Source organism: Lactuca serriola, chromosome 4, assembly GCF_051521515.1.
Source record: "Lactuca serriola cultivar US96UC23 chromosome 4, Lser_US96UC23_V15, whole genome shotgun sequence".
Lineage (NCBI taxonomy): Eukaryota > Viridiplantae > Streptophyta > Magnoliopsida > Asterales > Asteraceae > Lactuca > Lactuca serriola.
The window spans coordinates 234,572,965-234,581,659 of record NC_136411.1 but is presented as its reverse complement, the minus strand read 5'-3'; the positions used below and the strand labels follow the sequence as shown (position 1 = coordinate 234,581,659).

At 34.3% G+C, this 8,695-nt stretch overlaps 1 long non-coding RNA gene across 1 annotated transcript; it reads left to right on the top strand.

The window, feature by feature from the left end:
- The first annotated feature begins 4,765 nt into the window (after positions 1 to 4,765).
- Positions 4,766 to 7,743, top strand: LOC145096834 (uncharacterized). Its single transcript, XR_013704123.1, has 3 exons — positions 4,766 to 6,047; positions 6,121 to 6,239; positions 6,612 to 7,743. It is a non-coding gene; the product is annotated as an uncharacterized LOC145096834 (long non-coding RNA).
- Positions 7,744 to 8,695: the final 952 nt, after the last annotated feature.

Sequence of the window (8,695 nt, the reverse complement as noted above, 5' to 3'; positions counted from 1 at the left end):
TATACAATTTTAGAAGCGTACACATAGAAAAATCCAACCTACTATCATAACTCAAATATTAGTATAACATGTTAACATATTGGGGAACTACTTACTTGGCTTGACCTATCACACGCATTGCAGTCTCCTCTTTTCCACTTTAAGACATTTTTAACTTTTATTTTTGAAAACAGTTTTATCATTTCCATAGTTTGAGTCCTGACACACCCGAGAGTGTGCCCGAATCCCACAAACCAAGGCTCTGATACCACCTTGTAACAACCCAATTTTTCAAATTAATTTTTTTATCATTTTTAATTAACCAAAATTCCCATAAAATATGAAGTAACATTGACCATTGTTTTCAAAATTCATAACATTAACATTTTATTCAAAACATCAGAGTGTCCCAGCAAATCAAATGTTGGAGAGTGCATACCGCGCCATCATGCCTTGCCCTTGCACTTAGGCTCAGAAGTACCTGAAACAAATCAAAAAACTGTAAGCTAGCGCTTAGTGAGTTCCCCAAAGCATACCGCACACAAACCACATAATCACATAATCCATATTAGCAAAAAAGCTACATAAACCATATAAGCCATGCATACAAACAAATAAGGATGTTGTAGGCTCCTCCCAGGGTCATACTCTAAGATTCCATGGGTCCCCCACATGGTCTTACACCTAATTGCCATGGGCTCCCCCATTTTATTTAGCTGGAAAGCCATGGGCTCCCCCACATGTTCTTACATCCAGGTGTCATGGGCTCCCCACATGGTCTTCCTTGTAAGTATCACATATATAACTAGCACACCACGTAGCATAACTAAATATCATACCACGTATCACTACATCAATGAGTGTACCACATATCACAAAATGAGCCGGCCTTGGTGCCTTCAACCCATTGGTATGGTGAGGAGACTCAACTCTCAAGAATGTTGAACTGATAAGATAGGATCAGATAAATACCATCGCACGGCTCCAACTCAATTGCCTATAACCATCAACTGATTAACTTGTCAAGATCCTGAAATACCATTATTACCCTCAAAGTCAAACTTGGTCAACCCTGGTTAAAGTCCAAGTCAAAAGTCAAGGTCAACAGTCCATGTTGACCACAACTCGTCGAGTGCATCTAGCAACACGTCGAGTTCCTTCAGACTCCAAAATACCTAGACAAAACCTAGCTAACTCGCTAAGTTCTGTCATTAACTCGAGGAACTCACTCGATATCCAGAAGATTGGGAAACCGATCCAACTCGTCGAGTCCCCCTCCCCCTTTGTTTTCTTATTCTGTTGATATGTCGATTGCATGGACTATGGGGCTTAGATCTGAAACCTAAAGGTGTCTAGAAGGATAAACTTTTCAACTTTATCCTCTAGAACCGCTCAAAATGCTCTAAAGCCCTAAACAAAGGTTGGAAAACTCAAAAGCTTAGCCATGTGGTTCAAGAATCTAGGGATTTGGGATCCTTCCTTTCCAAAAGAGGTTCTAATCCTTAAAATGTTCCAAAGATGGAGGCTTTATGGACATGCGTTTCCAATGCATGTATTGAAGTCAAAATGGCCAAAAAGAGAAAATATACTCTAAAATCCATGAATGGCATCCATGCTTGACAAAAATCTAGATCTAGCACACCATGGGACCATTTTGCCCTGGAGATTCATAAAGTTGCAAACTTTATGAATCCCATGCATGCAATCAACAAGAATGATGGGAAATGAAGAGTAAACTCAAGATCTATTCATATTCTAAGATAAAAATAGAATCTTGAATGTTTATAATAGTCCACAAGAGGATCAAGCTCAATAGTGAGGACTTTGTTTGCTGGATCTCCTCCTTCTCCTCACTATCATCTTCTTCTAGGCTCCAAAAATCACTCTAGCGAACAATATGCAAGAAAATGGGGATTAGGGTTTAGCACAGACGTTCTTAGGGTTGGGGGTTGGTGAAAGGTTAGCCTCAAGGTTTTAAGGAGATTATATAGGGTGCAAACCCTAAAATTTAGGGTTTTCCTTTACAGCTGCTACTCGTTGAGTAGGTCCTAAATCCCGCGTCCAACAATGATCTCTACTCGACGAGTTGGAGCTCCCCAACTCATCGAGTTCTAGTCTGAAACCCTAAAAATTTGAAAAGAAATTGATACCTGAAACCAGCGTTACAGTAGCTTACAACATTTTCAATGTGAAGACTACTCATGATTTGATTAAGGCGATATCTAACATGTATGGAAAACCTTCAACAATGAACAAGGTTCATTTGATTCAATAGTTTGTAAATATGAAGATGAAGGAGGTTGGGTCAGTGATTGATCATGTTAATGAATTTAATTTAATCTTATCAAGGCCAATATTGATTGAGATTAAATTTGAAGATAAAGTCATGACATTATTACTATTATCATCTTTTCCTAGTAGTTGGTCATGTACCGTCACAAAGGTTAACAACTCAACCGGGGATGCTAAGATGACATTAAAAAATATTCACATTTAATCCTTGGTGATGATATACATAGATGAAGTGTTGGGAAGCTTCCAATATTCTTCTAAGTACTAAAGACAAGGTATGGGAGTCTAACACAAGATGTGGGGGCAGTGGAAGATCAAAGTTGAGAAAGAGAGGTGGGAAAAAAACAAAACGGACGTGCCCTATTGGAACTGCAGAGAGAATGGTCGTGTCAAAAGTCAATGTGTAATGCTCATGGCAGATAACGGCAAAAAGGGGATGAATATGACGGAAGAATTTGATGGTGACACGCTCATTTGTTTGGTTGGAAACTCAATAGAATCAATAGGTATTGAATTTCGGTGCGTCATTTCACGTTAGTCATTCCAGAGATATGATGCAGAACTTCAGACATTACTAATTCAAATATACTAATAATTTTAAATTAAAAAAAAACAATAGAACTAACAATCAACAATGTAAGATGAAACATTCAAAAACCATGGTTTCTTGTGGGTGTGTGGGTTATTATGTCAATAAGAAATACAAAAATACGAGATTGTTTGTATATATAATTGTCTATTTAATTGATGATGCATTATGTAGTGCCAAATAAACAATAACTTGAAATGTAGATGTAAACATAATGAACCAACTTTATTTTATTTTGTAGCGTTAAACTTTGTATTTGTTCATATTATTGCATTTTACTAAGACAAACACTATTGCTATCATTCTTTAAAAAGATAACTATGATGTTGTTATCGAAACCTGGTAAACCAGTATCTAGCCCCGTTATCCATGAGAAAGCACCAAATCTATTTTGAAACATCAACTTTAATCTTTCTTTTCACCACTTTATCATATATGTATTTTTACATTAAAGAAATAATAAAATTGCTATAAAAAGGACAAAAATACACCTCAATCCACTTGCTTTCTGTAACACCCCAAAATTTGAAGGTAAAAAATTCATTCTAAAACAACCAAAACACCCAATTATCATTTAATCAAACACTTCAAGGTATTTTATAATAAAAACAATTATGAGAGTAAAATCCCAAAATCTCAAGGTTGCGGAAAATATGGGTGTATTCGTTGTGACCAAGCTGGGCCCTTCCCATTCGAACTAGAAGTACCTGAAACCATAAACAACATCCGTAAGCACAACTCTTAGTGAGTTCCCCAAAATACTACATACCATACATAACATACGATTCATACACATCATATATATCAAACATGCAATAGGAGGTGCTATGTGCCAACCATAGTCTTGTCATTATGCCACGAGCCGTATCATGGTCTTTCCTTGCCAGGCTAGTGGCCAAAACCCTGGGTATTATAAATAAGTGCCTGGAGCCACCTCCTCGTCTACCATGTAAGCATCACAAAGACAACCAACATACAATCTACAACTAACTATCTACTTAAATGTTAGGGTCCGAACCCTGGTCTTGCATACTGATTTGCCAGGAGCCACCTCCAGGTGTTTCATACAAATGGCGAGAGCCACCCCTTGGTCTTTCCATAATACATAAGCCAATGGACCGACATTGGTGCCTTCGACCCATCGTACAGTGAGAAGACTCACCTCAGACAACTGAAACCTACAGATAAAACTTTGACTGCATATCCGCTAAAATCCCCACGTTATCAAATACTAAATCACCATAAATTAATAATTGAGTCTTGCCTCACACTAAGAGTCCCAATTAAGGTAAAAGACCTTTTAACCCTTCCTCTAAATTAGCCTAAGGTCAAGGCCCAATCCAAATGTCCAAAAGCCCAAAATCCAAAATAAGCACCTAAGTCCCAAATATGGGTCAATTTTCCAAATTGAGCCCAATCCCTTTCATGGGCCTTCTCTCAAGAAAATCCAAAAAAAAAACTCAACAACCCAACCAATTAATTCTGATGGCCTAAAATGGCCCAAAACAATAAGCCCACTCAAGCCTAAAACTGAAGCCTAAAGAAATCCAACCTGCTGAGTATGCTAGCCGTATTCAACCTGTACACACAACGTACAGCTTAAACGGCTTGTACGTGCATCGTACATGCTTCTACATCCCGCGTACTCACCAGTTTGGCCAACTTGTCCAATTCTTGTAACAACTAAAAAACTTAGATAAAAATTTTCATTTTTAAAATGGGAATTTCATTCATATTTGGTTTAAAATCCCATCCCATATCCTAATAAACAAGTACTATTTTGCCACGTGTCATTCTTCGTCCAAACACCCTCGTTGCTTGTATTCCCGCTCATTTTTTCAATGTGGAATTCCGAAATTAACCTTCTGCCTTATATGTTCATTTACCAATCAAATACTTTCCTCTTCAATTTTCACATGTCAATAGGAAAATCAAGAATTTATCTTCTAAATCTTCAATCATCCTCAAATCTCGGTCTCTTGATTAGATTAGCTGTGATTTGCATTTCAAAATCCCCAATTCTCTCCCTTCAGTTGTAAAATTAGTCGCTAAATAAGCAATTACCTCACACATAATTCTTCAATCGATACGTCTCTCCCTATATCTCTGTAAATCACTACAATTGAAACCCTAGACAACCCTTTCTCAAATGGAGTAGCCGCTTTCTTCTTCAAACTCACACTACCTTTCTCTATTTTCAAAGAAACACATTAAGCACCAACAATATTCTTGCCAAATGGATTCCCTTCACCGTTGTGTTCATATCCCTCTGCTGCTAGGTAACTTGTGTGTAAATATCTAAACACTTTATTTGTAAAGACGAAAGAGTGAAATCTGGTGGTTTTGAGCGACAATGGTCATTAATCGGTCCATCTACTCTCCATTAACTATCATTCTGCTTCAAATCGACGGGTGTTGTTTGCTATTGCATGGTATTTTGTTTCAACCGAAACAAGGAAAGGGTAATATAATATTTTTTTATGTATTTAACATCAGGTATCGTTTTCAGCCTACATTTAACATTTGCTCTATATTTTTATTTTGCTAGCAAGATTATTGCTATTATTTGATATTTTTTTGAATAATATGTATCCATTTAAGAATAATATTGAACGTCATGAGTATTGACTGTAAAAAACTTAGCTTATGAACCAACTGCTAAATTTTTTCTTTAGATTGGTTGAAATATATTGTAATCATCTAATATCACCTACCACATTCGTATAGGGATAATCAGCTGCAAGTGTGTTTATGACATAGATGGTTTCGGGTCGCTATATTGTGGTGCTAGAAACTAGAGTGATGCTCGATGGTTGTGTTTTTAGCAAGAATTAGAGACTCTACATTAAATTTGTGGTGCAGGCTTCGTTGCAATGTTTAGGATGATGTTGGGGCCATTAGGGCCAAGTCTCTGTTTATCAAGTAAATGAGATTTTTTGTAGTCTTTTTTCTGTAGTTATTTTAGAGACTAATCACTAAACATATACATTTTTCTAGTTTTTTTTAGTGATGTTTCAACTTTGTGGATTGTGTGATAACTTCCATCCGGAACCATATGAAATTTAAATGCACATTGGTATCCAAAGTTACCCTGGGTAACCGGTCAGGATACCAACCTTTTAGCTAGATGTGTAAAAACATATGCCCATGCTCATGACTATCATATTAATTCCATTTTTGATAACAGGTGTGCTTCAATAATTTATTTAAGATACATTTTAATATTATTTGATTATTTATTAATTATTTCCATTTTGTAGCGAGTGTGAAACAGTTATTTTAGTTGATGATTTATGGATAAAGATTTCGATCTTGGAAGTCAATAGTCAAAGTTTTCATATTGTTGACATGAAGCCTGCAAACATTGAGGATTTAACCGGTAATAATTGTTTCTTTATATTAAAATCTAGAAATGTTTTTACATTTCTGGCCCTTGCTGTTTAGTATGGACCATTCATGTAATATTATTCTTCTGGAAAGCACATCCACACTACTTACAACTTCCGGCTATGATCTTACCTTTATCACCGCTCTTGCCAAACTAAACACTCAGTTGTTGAACCGCATAATTCATAAAATCAGAAAATCTTTCTAAGTAAAGAGTTAAACAATAGCATAAAGGTATACAATTTTCCTTAATTTTTTCCTAATGTTTTTTTTTACAAACAACATAATGAAATCAATAACATTCAAATTACCTCTCATCTTCTCAAACGATTTCAGTACTCATGTTGTAGTTTTGATGTTGCAGGTATGTTGGGGTGAATCAACCATGATTGAAGTCGTGATATTGCCTCTTCAATAAGTTATTGAGAATCCAACAAACCCAAGATTCGTTCTTCTATTAGACAGTTTGGTACATTATTAAAATACAATTATTTTTGAAAATTAAAGTAGTTGACCATTTTACCCTTTCTTGCATTTTTGTTCCCATGTATAATTTTATCTATATTCATAACTATCTCATAGCTCTTATAAACGTTCAGTGGACATGTAACCCTCTTTTGGAATACTCACTTATTAAAAACAAACCTCTCTTTGTTATCTACATTAAGAGTATATAAACTATATGGGTCAGAAACCATGAGATTCTTTGGTGAAGTTTTTTTTTTTTCAAATGACTCTTTTACAGGTATCTCAAATTTGTTCCTCTGCGTATCCTAAATTTGATAACATTTTTCTTTGTTTTTTGGATTAAGTGTCATCCCCAAACTCTTTATGCAAAGTTTTTCAGAAAATATGTATTTGGAATGGGATATATGCCAAACATGGTAAGTTTCTTTACAAAATAGTGAAATTGTGAAATATATATATACCCCATTTAAAATGAAGAAGCATGCCAATCAAAGTTGTTTTTAATAACAATGTCATTTAAATTAACTGTTTTCCATTTATTTTTTAACAACTTCATTTTTTGATGATTTTGATAGCAAGACTATGCATAAAGGTCTAGATAAGATGAAGAAGTTGAGTGCTTCAGAACGAAGGTTAGTATTATGGAAATGGACAATTTTTAAATTCCACAATGCTTCATTTTGATTTTATGAAAATAGATTGTTTTAAACTACAGATCTTGATTTTATCAAAGTTTTCGAATGTTATTCCCTACTCTGATGGTCTTTAGACTAAATTTGTGTTTATTTCTCAAGTTATGTACCTTAACTAGAAAATATATAAGAAAATAATGATATTTGGATTGGTTAGATAATCTTGATTATCAGCTTATTCGTGTTGAGTTGAACCCACTTGATTAAGCAAGTTAATTGCTGGGGAATAATCCACTAAAGTTGGTCACTGTTGTTGTAAGATGTCAATGAAATCACTTTTTTGACTTTATTTCAATTTTGTTACCTTTGTTCATTGGTTAATCACGTATAGCGAGAAGGAGTAGCTACTAGAATTAGTAAACATATTATTATTATTATTATTATTATTATTATTATTATTATTGTTGGTGTTGTTATTATTAGTGTTATATCTTTAAATTAATGAAACTTAAATATCTTTGTATTAACGCAAAAAGAAAAATGTATATAAGTATCTTGCCTCTTTTGGTTTCATTTGATCTGTTAATGATGTTTAACATTTTGTAATTATTAAAAAATTTACAATTTGAAACAAAGACCAAAAGTGTTGGGCAATGTAAAAAGTAGGACTAAAATTGGATGGAAACTTTTTGAGGTAACTAATAATAAGTATATGGTAGATGGGTGGTATATTGTTATTTATTGTATTTACCTAACCCTTTCTAATTTTTTCTATGTATTGATTTTTTAATTGGTTCCTAACCTTTTCTAATATGTTTTCTATGTAATTTTTTAATCTTTTTTTTTCTACGAGGAATCACTAATATTGTTGGTTTTGTTTTTCGGTTTAGACTAAATTACACGAATGGTCCCTATGGTTTGGGGTAATTTATGTGTTTGGTCCATAACTTATTTTTTTAACTCGGAAAGTATATACTATTTGTTTTTCTTACGCGTTTGGCCCCTAATGTTTGTTTTTTGTTACACGCTTACTCCCTATCTTACCTAAAATAACTATTATTTAGATAGGGAAAAGTGGTGGGGTAGGTAAGGTAACGTGATGGGGTGGGGTTCAAGGTGTGTGTTTATTTAAACAAATTAAAAAATCAAAGGCAAAATAATTTTGTAGGTAACACAGGGACTAAGCGCATAACAAAAACAAGCAGTAGGGACCTTTCAAGTTAAAAAAATAGGTTAGGGATCAAACACGTAAAGTGAAAATACAAATGTTAGTTTTTTTTTTTTTTCGTTGAGTAGAGAGGAAGAAAATGATAGGATTATAGGAATGGATATCAAATTTACTTTATTA